The sequence below is a fragment of the Oryctolagus cuniculus genome, chromosome 2 (genome assembly GCF_964237555.1).
Source record: "Oryctolagus cuniculus chromosome 2, mOryCun1.1, whole genome shotgun sequence".
Lineage (NCBI taxonomy): Eukaryota > Metazoa > Chordata > Mammalia > Lagomorpha > Leporidae > Oryctolagus > Oryctolagus cuniculus.
The window spans coordinates 189,141,285-189,153,016 of record NC_091433.1 but is presented as its reverse complement, the minus strand read 5'-3'; the positions used below and the strand labels follow the sequence as shown (position 1 = coordinate 189,153,016).

Sequence of the window (11,732 nt, the reverse complement as noted above, 5' to 3'; positions counted from 1 at the left end):
CTGTGCATGATACGAGCAAGAGAGGAATGCACATGGCAGCTGTCCTATGTCTTCGCAGTCTCCTGTCTGGTCCTGCACTCTGGCACAACGCTAGGCCGCCCAGTGCCATGTTACGTGCTCCATGATATCTTGTTCCCTACCGCATGATCTCAGAAATTGACAACAGGCATAGTTAACCCTATAAAACCAGTCATCACCCATCATTTGTTTTATGTGACAGAGATGATTTCAATGTAAATCCATTCTTTCAATTATGTGCCGCCAGCAAGTTTTGGACCATCATTAAATGAAGATATCTGAGGATGCTTCCGAAAATTCATGGAAAAGTAGAATTTCAAGATGTTTATCCTGGTGAAAAAAAGTTTGATATCCAAGAGTCAATGTTTTTTGTATTTTCTATGAACTTTTTAATATACTCTCATATGGGGGCCAGCACTGTGGCGTAGCCAGTAAAGCCACCACTTGCAGTGACGGCATCCCATATGGGTGCTGGTTCGAATCCTGGTTGCTCCACTTCTGATCCAGCTCTCTTCTACGGCCTGGGAAAGCAGTAGAAGATGACCCAAGCGTTTAAGTCTCTGTGCCTGCATGGGAGTTCTGGAAGAAGCTCCTGGCTCCTGGCTTCAGGACAGTGCGGCTCCAGCCGCTGTGGTCAATTGAGGAATAAAGCAGTGGATGGGACACCTCTCTCTCTCTCTAACTCTCTCTGCTTCTCGTTCTCTCTCTGTGTAACTTTGACTTTCAAATAAATAAATAAATCATATATATATATACATATATATATATATATATACATGCCATGATATGTTAATCTCAAAGACAACAATAATTTGTGCTCTGTATCTATATAGCTCTCTGCTTCTGTTTTAAGTCGAATGATGTTCTGTGGAGGGAAAGTTGCAAAACAGAAATCATATTCTCCTACATCTTTTCACCTACACTGAGTTAAACAGAACCAGGTGGGGTTGGTGCTGTGGTATAGCAGGTAAAGCCAATGCCTGCAGTGCTGTTACCTCATATGAGCACCAGTTTGAGTCCCGGCTGCTCCATTTCTGATCCAGCTCTCTGCTATGGCCTGGGAAAGCAGTAGAAGACAGCCCTAGTCCTTGGGCCCCTACACCTGCGTGGGAGACCCAGAAGAAGCTCCTGACTTCTGGCTTTGGATTGGTCTGTTTCTGGCCGTTGTAGCCATTTGGGAGTGAACCAGCAGGTGGAAGACCTTTCTCTCTCCCTCTCTGTCTCTCTGTCTCTCTCTCTCTCTCTCTCTGCCTCTATCTCTCTGTAACTCTGCCTTTCAAAAAGATAAATAAATCCTTAGAAAAACCATATAAGCAGAACCAGTAATTATAACATTTACACTGATTTTTTAAAAATTGGAATTGGGCCAGGTATTTGATGCAGGTATTTGATGTAGTGGTTAAAACATCTACATTTTATAACCACTCGAATGCCGCTTGGAGACTTGGATTAGGATTGGAACTGTGGGAAGAGTGAAGGTTGAGGCCAGCCTGAAGAAGGAAGGAGCTTTCCCCATGGTGTCTCCTTTAATTTTCACAAATATGTGGGTGTTCAAGTAATGACCCTGTCCAATTCTTTAGGGAAGAATAGTGAGGTTCAGAATTGTACGTTTTGTGAGTCATAGATAGATGGACCAAAGATTTTGTATATTGTTTTGTTATCATTGTTTTAACTGCATTATGATTTTATTATTTTTGTAATTATTACTTCCTGTTTTTCTACTTCTTACACACAGCTTTAAGAAGAGAGATTATGTGCAGGGTGGAAGGCAGGTGACCCTGTTAGGCTCGCCATTCACCTGACTAGTGACACCATGTGCTGAGTTACAAGAGGGAGGTGATTGTGAGTGCAACATAAATGGACAGAGAGCTCCAACTAAAGGTCATTTAAAAACACTAGGACTGTGAATTCATTAATAAGACTTATATAAGAAAGATGATTTATAAATGTTTGTAACCTATGGATTTGTAAACTTCATGAATGTTGTAAATCCTGCAATAGCTTTGAAAGTTCATGAATAGAGTCCATAAAAGTATACTTCAAAACATTCATAAAAATGGAATTGAAAAATAAGTTTAGGGGCATCCATTTGCATGGCAGTTAAGAAGCCTCCCACATCAAGTGCCTGAGTTCAGGCTCAGTTCTACTCCCAACTCCAGCTTCCTGCTAATGTACATCCTGGGAAGCATGTGATGATGGCAAAGATAATGATAGAAGATTTGTCATCCTTGGAATATATGGGTGGAGTTCCTGGTTCAGGGTTTCAGTCTGGTCAAACTGCTGCTGTTACAGGTATTCAGGGAGTGAACCAGGAGACGGAAGATTTTTTTTATTTTTTTTTGTCTGTCTGTCTCTCTGCTTTTCAAATAAGTAAAAATGTTCAAGTATAATAATAAGATTTATACCTTCCCATGCAAAATACATTTATGACTTAAATATAATTTTATTTAAAACAATTTTATTTTCAACAAAATGATTCTAAAAGATTTTTATGATGTGTGTGATTTTAAAACAACTAAATACAATATTTAAAAATGAAACACACTGTAGTTAGCTATTATCCTACTATTTTGACATCCAAATTATTTTCTATTTTCTATCATGATGCATATGGGCCAACTATGAAATGTTGCTTCTATTTAGCCTTCTAAATTTACTCAGCATCTCATGAAGACAAGGTGTAAAAGGTTTTGACAGGGTCTAATTTGTCCTAACTCCCTGAAAGAGAAAAGAAAAAAGCAACTACATGATAGTTTGCAATCTGATCAATACATGTGAAACGAATCTCTGAGGCTCTCTCTTTTAGGTTCTCAAATGAGGAATTACTGATGTCTGTTAGACTCATAAATGTTTCTAGGAAAAATGAAAAAAATTAACAATCTAGAAAATGTTTAATGATTACTTCCTTATATGTACTCCGTCAAAGCAAGATATTTTTCTTTCTTTGAAGTGTCAGCCTTTCAATACAATGAAATGAATTTCTTTATTTTTCCATAAGAGACCAACCAAACAAAAAGTCCCCCTTCCAATTTTTTTGGTAGTCATTTGTATTTCTTTGAAAGTATTTCATGATCCATTAATTTTATTAAGTTGTGTTTCCTTTTTATTTACTTTAGTAAAACTTTTATAATTTCATATAGGATTTAGCAAAACGTTTTTAATTTTCTTATTTATTTTTCATCTTTTAAAATACAATTTAAAATTATGTAAATTAGGAGTAATTAAAATGCATCTTAAACTTTAAAAATCCTTTATGATTAAATATTTCTCTATACGTTAGTTGATAAATGATCATATACTTGCATTCCATTTGTTGCTGCTATTTGACTGATGACTCTTTTATACATTTAATTATTGAGCATGTTCTGAGTTTTGATAATGTGTTTGCTTAGAGGAATATGTTCTTGTGTGATAACGTCATTGTCCAAGAATTTTTTCCTGAATAGTTACTTTCTCCAATGACTTATGATAATGTTCTACTTCACTTGTATATAATGAAAGCTGAAGTAATCAAAAGTAGAATAGGATTATGAGCTTAGGTTCTGAAAACACATGAATTCAGTTTCTTTTTTTCTTATTGGCTCTTATGAATTGGCTTTTTATGAAGCTATTTGCTTGTAAATTATAAAATTCCCTGTATTTCTGTTTTTTAGTATAAAACATTTAATATTTACTCCTAAAATATTTGAATACTAAATATTGTGATGGTTAACTGAATTCCTAGAAAAAAAGGAACGACTTAAAGATGTTATATATATTAATGCCATAGAGTACATTAAGTTGTTTTTATTTTTGCCTTTCTGGATTACATATTAATTTTCAGTTCTGTGGTGGGTATTCTATATCTTAACAGCCTTATTTTCTTCTTTCTCTCTCATAACAAAATACTCTCTTTTTCGTATTTCTGTCTTCCTTCTTTAATTATGTACTTTACTGAGTTAAATAGGAGCAATAATCCATTTATTAGGGTGAAATGTTTCATTGCTTGTGCATCAAAGAATGGGACTTGTACAGAATTGTACTATATAGGTGTATAACGAGTGAATGACAGGAACAATGAAGCATGGATGCCACTGATATTTATCTTGGTACAGTGAGGTGTAAAATAAACCAATGAGATAATATGCACCTGATATTTAGCGGAAGGTTCTATTCTAAGTGACAGAGAGAGAGAGAGAGAGAGAGAGAGATGGAGAGAGATGGATAAGCTGAATATAAAACATCTATTTATCTAATGTGCCTGGGACAGTTGCAGCAGATGACCCATGTTTTTGGTCCCCTGCCACCCATGTTGGATACCTGGCTGGAGTTCTGAGCTTCAGGCTTTTGCCTGGACCAACGCTGACCATTGTGGATCTCTATGGAGTAAACCAGCAATAGAAGATCTCTTGCTCTCTGACTCACTCTCCTCTCTCTCTCTCTGTCTCTCTCTCATTCTTCCTTTCAAATAAACCAGTACATCTTTAAACAAATTAAAAAATAAAAATGCTTCATGGAAAATTCATGTTATAAAAAACAGAATGGATTTAATTTTTTAAAATGTTTATTTATTTTTTTGAAAGGAAAAGTTACAAAGAGGCAGAGGCAGAGAGAGGTCTTCCATCCACTGGTTCACTTGCCAGATGGTGGCAGTAGCCGGAGCTGCATCGATCCAAAGCCAGGAGCCAGGGGCTTCTTCTGGATCTCCCACCTGGCTGCAGGGATCCAAGGACTTGGGCCATCTTTTACCGCTTTCCCAGACCATAGCAGAGAGCTGATCGGAAGTGGAGCAGCCAGGACTCGAACCAGTGCCTATATGGAATGCCAGCACTGGAGGTGGCGGCTTTACCCACTATACCACAGCGCTGACCCCGGATTTAAAAATTTTATGCACCAAAATAAACATCTTTTAAATCCATTTTCTGTGAACTATTTAAAGTATCTTGTATTATAGGATGCTATTGCTGAAAATTCTAAGTAAAGAGGTTTATTACCTGATTATTAAAATGCCTTTGAGACTCGATTGGCCATGTAGCTTGCTGATATTGTTGCAGGCCTGATGAACACCCTTGTCTTTGACCTAGCCTGATCATACAGATAGAGATCTGACTGTACGTGACATACTGTGGATTGGGAGGTCAGGAGGAACCTGATGCTGTAATCTCAAGATGAGAATTCAAATTACCAAACAGAGGAATCTATAATACGGTGATGGAAAACAAACACTTTCCAACCAGGCTATTTCTCACTCAACCACTAGGATATTGCTAGTTAGTCAGCAAATTTCCTCATGTGGGTCAGTGATGGTTTTAATTTTAAGTATCTACTTCAATTTTATTCCTCTTGTCTCTTACCTGAGAACCTTCTCATACCCAGTTAGTGTAATAGAGCCTTTGCTTGGTAGCAACACTTTTTGTCTCGATTTTTCCTGTAATACTCGGGAGGCTCCAGCAAGATCACCTGTAATGAATCACCAGTAGCAGCTGAAGTATGTGCCACTTGGGCCAGTAAAGTCCCAGTTCCAGAACATTTGTTGTTGTTGTTGCTTGCTTGTTTTTACTCATAGGCATGAGTACCATAGTGACTGCATTAATTTGAACTGGCTATTTCTGCTGTTACTCTGTCTCTATTTATTCTGGTCTCTCCATGAGTGGACACACACAAACAACCAAGATACCGAATTAGAGTGTACGTTGGATACCAAAATCAGAGTGTACTTCTTCCATGTCTGATCTATTCTTAGTACATCAGTTTCTTGACAAATGGGGTCTTCAAATAGTTTATTATTTGAGATGTAACCTCTTCCATTGTTTTTCTCAGGGTCTAGTGCTAAACCAGACTGGTAGCCTCATATGCAGAGTGGAGATAGTGCCTTGTATGTTGGTGTCCATGAACTATTGGAGGAAATTCTTTTCTATTTATAGTAACTTACTTGTCAATTCAAAAATCAGCTCCTACTATCCATCACCTTCCCTATGCTCTAGGTTTATGTTTGTTAAATGGGAACTTTATCCACATAATGCACATACAACTAAAAAAATCTACAAAACCAAAAAATCCTTGAAATTCAATTTTGGAGAACTTTAAATATTCTGCAAGACCTGTTTCTGTGGCACCTAGACACAAAAAGAAGGTAAAGACACAATGATTTTCTTATCTGTGTGTAGAACAATGCTTCTCAGTACTTCAATAACTGAAAATTGAATTCATTAGAGAATTCATTAGTAAATACTAAGCAAAATCCTGGCTAGTTTTCAAGTTAGTTTTTACAACTATAATACTTATTGCTTCTAGCTTTCTCTATTCTCTCTCTCCACACATACTGTCTGTTTCTTCTCTAACTTGCAGAAGCATGATAGGCTTACTCATCAGAGAACCAATACCTTACCACATTTTCTCAATTTTGTTATCTTTAGATGAAAAGTAAGCCTAGTTCACTAAGAAGCCAAGACCAGGAGTACTTAGTTAATAAAGAGAGTTTGAGTAGAAGGTAGGAACACTGAAGCAATCCCTGCACTTCAGAAGCTGAAAAAGGTGCTCGCTGAGTTAATTGAGGGGCTCATCAATACCTCACCTATATGGTTGAAATTAGCATTCACTGATTTTTTAGACAATTAAAATGAAATTTATATTATTTTTCTAGGACAGGCTGAATTAATCCTAACAGATATACAGAGTTTTCTTTCTTCATAAATTTGGTCAGAGTGAGCATAGGCTCACTTGTTCATTTGAGTACAAATGAGTGTAGGCTCACTTGTTCATTTGAGTACAAATAGAACAAAAGCAGTGGACATCCATAACCAAGTTGCCCTCCTAGCAGTCTTACACACTTGCTTTTACCAATTTCAGTTTGATCAGCAGAAGAAAAAATATGTCGTTCTATTTTGTAGCTCTCTAGCTGATTCATTGGATCAAAAAAGTCAAATTAAATGTTCTTATAGTTGTAGCTGTCTAGAGATTCTCAAAGAATAGATTACATTAAAGAGGTCACATAAATTATAGTAATCACAGATAGACTATTTCTGTGCACTCAATGTCATTTGCAAAATAAATATATCATTTACCCTAAATGATGTAGCCCATAGACACCATTGAGATGAGATGCGTGCATGGATATAACTTTAAAAACTTAAAATTATTCCATATAAACCCATTCTTAAAATATGTAGCATTGTGCCTTAAGACCTAAAGTGACCTCAGGAGGAAAGCCTGTTATTGAATCTTTATTAGAATAACTCATTGAATCCTACAATAGTCTTTGCAGTATTCCCACATTACCAGTTAAGGAGCCTAATGGAAAAGGCTACTTATCTGTACAAGCCCTCAGGGCAATCAATAGAACTGTGATTCTAAGATTCCCAGGAGTTCCTAACTATCAAGTACACACTTCAGAGTGTCATTTACAAGCTTCTTGAGATATCAGTGGATAAAGGCAGTCAGTATTCATTTGCTTTTGGTTGGCTGTGACTCAGGTGTTTATGGAAATTCCCTCATGTTTTTCTCAATATACAAATAAAATGATGTCTAATTAAAACACCACAGATTTAATTTTGATTAAGGATCAACCATCGGCCGGTGCCACGGCTCAATAGGCTAATCCTCCACCTTGCGGTGCCGGCACACCGGGTTCTAGTCCCGGTCGGGGTGTAGGATTCTGTCCCGGTTGCCCCTCTTCCAGGCCAGCTCTCTGTTGTGGCCCAGGAGTGCAGTGGAGGATGGCCCAAGTGCTTGGGCCCTGCACCCCATGGGAGACCAGGATAAGCACCTGGCTCCTGCCTTCGGATCAGTGTGGTGCGCAGGCTACAGCACACCGGCCGCGGCGGCCATTGGAGGGTGAACCAACGGCAAAGGAAGACCTTTCTCTCTGTCTCTCTCTCTCTCACTATCCATTCTGCCTGAAAAAAAAAAAAAAAGATCAACCATCAATTGCTATGTAGACAGTGTATTGCTGTGCTCAAGAAGATCTGCTAAAGGACACAAAGCATGCAAAGAAAAGTTGTGAATCCATAGGAAAACTTTGCACTATTTGGGTCATGATATCAGAAGATAAAGATATGCCTTCTGTGAGAGGGCAAATTATTCAACTGTGCTTGACTCTTTAGTACAAACTAAAATTTGTTTCGCATATCTTCTATTTTTTGAGATTTTTTTTGAGAATTATTTTCAACAAACTTTGACACATACAATTAACTCTACACTAAGTAGAGTTCAACAAATAGTATGGAAAAAAAATAACTGTTCCTTAACATTCAAGACAAGGAATGTCCAAAGTCATTGCATCTCAAAGTGTTAATTTCACACATAGATTACATTTTAGGTGCTCTATTAGTTATCAAGATCATGGAGAACATATGGTATTTGTCCTATTGAGATTAGCTTATCTCACTAAGTATGATATTTTCCAGTTTCAACCATTTTGTTGCAAATGACAGGATTTAATTTTTTTAATTTCTGTGTAGTATTCCATGGTATATATGTCCCATAATTTCTTTTTCAAGGCTTGAGTTGACAGGCAGGCATTTGAGGATATTTCATATTTTAACTATTGTGAATTGAGCTGCAATAGACATGGAGGTACAGATAATTATTTCATATACTGACTTCATTTCCCTTGGGTGAATTCCCAGGGGTAGGATGGCTGGTCATATGATAGGTCTACATTCAGATTTCTGAAGTATTTACATACTGTCTTCAATAGTGACTGTACTAGTTTACATTCCCACTAACAGTGGATTAGGATACCTTTCTCTCCACATCCACACCAGAATTTGTTGTTTGTTGATTTCTGTATGAAAGCCATTCTAATTGGGGTGAGGTGAAACCTCATTGTGGTTTTGAATTGCATTTCCCCAAGGGCTAATGATCCTGAGGATTTTTCATGTGTCTGTTGGCCATTTGGATTTCCTCTTTTTAAAAATGTCTGTTTAAGTCCTTTGCCCACTGTGTGGTTTGTTTAATTGTTGTTGAGTTTCTTCATCACTTTGTATATTCTGGTTGTTAATCCATTATCAGTTACATAGTTTGCAAATACTTTTTTGCCATTCTGTCTATTGCCTCTTCACTTTGCTGTGTTTCTTTTTCAGTACAGAAGCTTCTCAATTTGATGCAATCTCATTTGTCAATTTGGTTTTGATTGCCTGTACCTCTGTGGTCTTTTCCAAGAAGTCTTTGCTGGTACCAATGTTTTGAAGAGTTTCCCCAATGTTTTCAAATAATTTGATTGGTATCAGGATGAACATTGGGATTTTTATTCAATTTTGAGGGGATTTTTGTGTAAGGTATAAGATGGGGGTCTTGCTTCATACTTCTGCATGTGGAGATTCAGTTTTCCCAGCACCATTTGTTGAAGAGACTATCCATGCTCCAGGGATTGATTTTACCTCCTTTGTTAAAGACAAGTTGTTTGTCGATGTGTGGGTTGATTTCTGGTGTTTTTATTCTTTTCCATCTGTTTTTGTACCAGTACCAGACTCTTGATTATAACTGTCCTGTAGTATGTCTTGAAATCTGGTATTGTAATGACCCCAGTTTTGTTTTTGTTGTGTAATATTGCTTTAGCTATATAGGTTCTTCTGTGTTTCCACATGAATTTCAACATTGTATTCTCTATATCTGAGAAGAATGTCCTTGGTATTTTTGATTGGTATTACATTGAAACTGTAAATTGTTTTAGGTTGTAGGGATATTCTGATAATATTGACTCCTCCAATCTATGAACATGGAAGATTTTATTCCTTTTTATGTCTTCTTCTATTTTTTTCTTTAATGTTCTGTAGTTATCATCATGAAGATTTTTGAAATCCTTGGTTAAATTTATTCCAAGATATTTCATTTTTTGCAGCTATTGTTAATGGGATTGATCCCAGTTCTTTCTCAACCATGACATTGTCTGTGCATACAAAGGTTATTGATTTTTGTGTGTTGATTTTATATCCTGCTACTTTACCAAACTCTTCTATGAGTTCCAATAGTCTCTTAGTGGAGTCTTTAGATCCCCTATAAATAGAATCATGTCTTCTGAAAATAGGAGTACTTTGATTTCCTCCTTTTCAATTTGTATTGCTTTGATTACTTTTTCTTGCCTAATTGCTCTGGTTAAAACTTCCAGGACTATATTGGATAGAATGGTGAGAGTGGACATCCTGGTCTGGTTCCAGATCTCAGTAGGAATGCTTTCAAATTTCCCCCATTCAGTAGGATTTGGCTGTGTGTTTGTCATAAATTGCCTTGATTACATTTAGGAATGTTCCTGCTATGCCCAAGTTTTTTAAAGTTTTCATCATGAAATGGTGTTTTATTTTATCAAATGCTCTCTCTCTGCATCTATTTAGAAAACCATATTGTTTTGTTCCTTCTTTTGTTAATGTAATATATCACATTGATTGATTTGCAAATGTTGAACCATCCTTGCATAACAGAGATAAATCCCACTTGGTCCAGGTGAATGTTACTTTATATTTGTTGTTGAATTAGATTGGCTAGCATTTTGTTGAGGATTTTTGTATCTATGTTCATCAGGGAAATTGGTCTGTAATTCTCTTTCTCTGTTGTATTTTTTCAAGTTTAGAAATTAAGAGGATTCTGGCTTCATAGAAGGATGTTGGGAGGATTCATTCCCTTCCAATTTTTTAGAATAGCTTGAGAGGAATTAGAGTTAGTTCTTTAAATGTCTGGTAGGATTCAGCAGTGAAGCCTCAAGTCCTGGGCTTTTCTATGCCTGTAGGGTCTTTATTAATAATTCAATTTCTGTCTTTGTTAGGTTAGGTCTGTTTAGGTTTTCCATGTCTTCATAGTTCAATGCAGTTAGGTTGTATGTGTCCAGGATTCTATTCATTTCTTCTGAGTTTCTCAATTTGCTGGCATACTGTGCTAGTAGTAATTTATGAAGATCCTTCCAATTTCCGTGGTGTCTGCTGTTATATTTCCTTTCTCATCTCTAATTTTGTTGATATGAGACTTCTCCCTTTTTTTTGGTAGGTCTCTCAGCAGTTGCTGAATAAAGTATGTTATATTTCGTCCTGCAACTGGAATGTTAATAGAGCTGCCAATCACCCACCCTTCAGCCACAGGAATGACATGCGTGACACCGTCTCCACTGTCTATTACCATACCAGTCAATGTCCATTCTCCTACTTGTCTTGAGGACTAGGATGCTGCTAAAGTAAGAACATCCTGTACAGCAATGTACAAGCCTGGAACATAGAAAGACTCAAATATTATTTCAGCAGTATATTCCCTGTTTTCTGGAGTATTCAGATGAGGTTCAGTCAAAAGAAAATAATGGTCTTCAGGTTCTGCCCTTAAATATTTAAAGATCACTTTTTCCATTAACCTTTCCATCAAATCCCAAACTTCAACTATACCATGGCGAATTGGCCACTTTGGTGCATATGTAGGTTTTTCTCTTGCTTCATCACCAATGAAGAAGTCTAGGTCATCAACGCCTTTCATCACCCTCCTTTGAGCTTGATCACCCACTTTTTCTGACTCTTTAATAGCAATACTGGAAGGGATGATAAACTGTGATTCAGCATATCCTAGTTTTGTATACCCCATGCCACAGTCCACCACACAGGCCGGCAGCTGTCCCACCATCTACCTCCTTGCCTCTGCTCCTGCTGTCTGCTCCATGATGGTTGGGGCCAGGGATTGATGGCAGGATATGGGAACTATCTGACCATCTACAGCTGGACTGCCCTCTCCGTCCAGGGGGGAAGCTGGCAAGCCAAAGCTGA

At 37.2% G+C, this 11,732-nt stretch overlaps 1 pseudogene; it reads right to left on the bottom strand.

Annotated features, from left to right (window-relative positions):
* Positions 1-251: 251 nt before the first annotated feature.
* Positions 252-11,592, bottom strand: LOC103347833 (actin-related protein 3-like; annotated as a pseudogene).
* Positions 11,593-11,732: the final 140 nt, after the last annotated feature.